Source organism: Nannospalax galili, unplaced genomic scaffold, assembly GCF_000622305.1.
Source record: "Nannospalax galili isolate Female #2095 unplaced genomic scaffold, S.galili_v1.0 scaffold649, whole genome shotgun sequence".
NCBI lineage: Eukaryota > Metazoa > Chordata > Mammalia > Rodentia > Spalacidae > Nannospalax > Nannospalax galili.
Window position 1 is genome coordinate 295,599 of NW_008359093.1, and position 2,197 is coordinate 297,795.

At 42.8% G+C, this 2,197-nt stretch overlaps 1 pseudogene; it reads right to left on the minus strand.

Annotated features, from left to right (window-relative positions):
• Positions 1-2: 2 nt before the first annotated feature.
• Positions 3-600, minus strand: LOC115068371 (annotated as a pseudogene).
• Between the last annotated feature and the right edge of the window lie 1,597 nt (positions 601-2,197).

The following is a 2,197-nucleotide window of genomic DNA, read 5'->3' on the forward strand; positions in this document are numbered from 1 at the left end:
TCCTCCTCCTCCTCCTCCTCCTCCTCCTCCTCTGGTTCATTCTTTTTTTAGCCTCTTGGCCTACCAGGGTCCTTCTTTCCTGCTTCACTTTTGCCCTTAGCACAGTAGGCAGCAATATCCTTCTCATGCTTCTTCAGCTTGGAAGCTTTCTGCTCATACTGCTGTTTATCTTTTGCTGACTGTTCAGACCACATCTCACCCAACTTTTTGGCAGTTCCTCCTCCTCCTCCTCCTCCTCATCCTCTGGTTCATTCGTCTTTGAGCCTCTTGGCCTACCAGGGTCCTTCTTTCCTGCTTCACTTTTGCCCTTAGCACAGTAGGCAGCAATATCCTTCTCATGCTTCTTCAGCTTGGCAGCTTTCTGCTCATACTGCTGTTTATCTTTGGCTGACTGTTCAGACCACATCTCACCCAACTTTTTGGCAGTGTCTCCTATTGACAGGCCGGGGGGCTCACTTTTGATCTTTGGGTGATGCTCAGAGCAAAACAGGAAGAAGGCAGATGGTGGTCTTTTGGGTGCATTGGGGTCTTTCTTCTCTTAGGAGCCTGGGGAAGGAATGACTTGGTTGGGCTTGATGGGTAACCTCGCACCATCAGCATGGGAAAAGGAGACCCCAACAAGCCACGGGCAAGATGTCCTCCTATGCCTTCTTTGTGCAGACCTGCCTCAAGGAGCACAAGAAGAAGTACCCCGACTCCTTGGTCAACTTTGCCGAGTTCTCCAAGAAGTGCTTGGAGAGATGGAAGATCACATCTGCCAAGGAGAATTCGACATTTGAAGATATGGCCAAAAGTGACAAAGTTCTGTTATGACAGGGAGATGAAGAATTACATTCCACTCAAAGGGGATAAAAGAGGGAAGAAAGACCCCCCAATGCGTATTGTCCTTTTCATTGAATTCCAGGAATTATTTCTTTCTTAATTTCTCCTTTGACCCACTCATTGTTTAGGAGTGTGTTGTTCAGTCGAGTTCATGTAGTGACCAGAGCACTGTCCAGTGTTGATTTTGAGCCTTATTGCATTGTGGTCGGATACAATGCAGGGAATTATTTCAATATTTTTGTATTTGTTGAGGTTTGTTTTGTGGCCCAGTATGTGGTCAGTTTTTGAAAAAGTTCCATGAGGTTCTGAGTAGAAAGTGTATTCTTTTGTGTTTGGGTGGAATGAATGAAAGATGTCCGTTAGGTCCATTTGATGTATGGTATCATTTAATTCAGACGTCTCTGTTTATTCTTTGTCCAGTTGATCTGTCTAATGGAGACAGTGGGGATTAAAGTCCCCTACTATTACTGAGTTGGAGTTAATCTGTGCCTTAAAGTCCTATAGTGTTATTTTTATGAATTTGAGTGCACCACATTTTCTTGGTTAACTGTTCCTTTGATCAGATTGAAGTGACCCTCCTTATCTCTCCTGACTAGTTTTACTTTGAAGCCTATTTTGTCAGATATTAGAATTGCAACCCCTGTTTGTTTCTTAGTGCCATTTGCTTGGAATATTCTTTTCTATCCTTTTACCTTAAAGTAGTGCCTGTCCTTGAAGGTGAGATGGGTTTCCTGCAGACAGCAAAGAGATGGATTTTGTTTCTTAATCCATTCACTTAGCCTGTGTCTTCTGACTGGGGAGTTTAGCCCACTGATATTTAAGGTTATTATTGAAAGGTGTGTATTGGTTGCCATCATTTTGATTTTTGTTTTTGTTCTCTGTGTAATTTTGTGTTTCCTAGATTATATCTTTGTTTATTTTCTTTCATTGCCCATAGGGTATAGTTGTTTCTCTGCTCTCTGTATTGCTTCAAGTATTCTTTGAAGGGTTGGTTTTGTGGACATATATTCTTTCAGGCTATTTGTGTCATGGAAGAGTTTTCTTTCCCCCTTAACTATAATAGACATTTTTGCTGGGTAAAGTATTCTGGGCTGGCATCTATTGTCATGTAGAACTGGAAACACCTTGGTCTAGGCTCTTCTGGCTTTTATGGTTTGCATTGATAAGTCAGCTGTGATTCTGATGGGCTTTCCTTTGTGATTTGTTGTTTTCCTTTTGCTGCTTTTAGTATTCTCTCTCTGTTCTGTGCATTTAGTGTTTTTACTATGCTATGTAGTGGTGTGTTTCCCAGGAGTCCTGGTTCCTCCAAGTTGTGGGTCCTGCTGCAGAGAACTGACTGTGGAGTGTTAGCCACTGAAGGAGGGGCTTGTGGGGC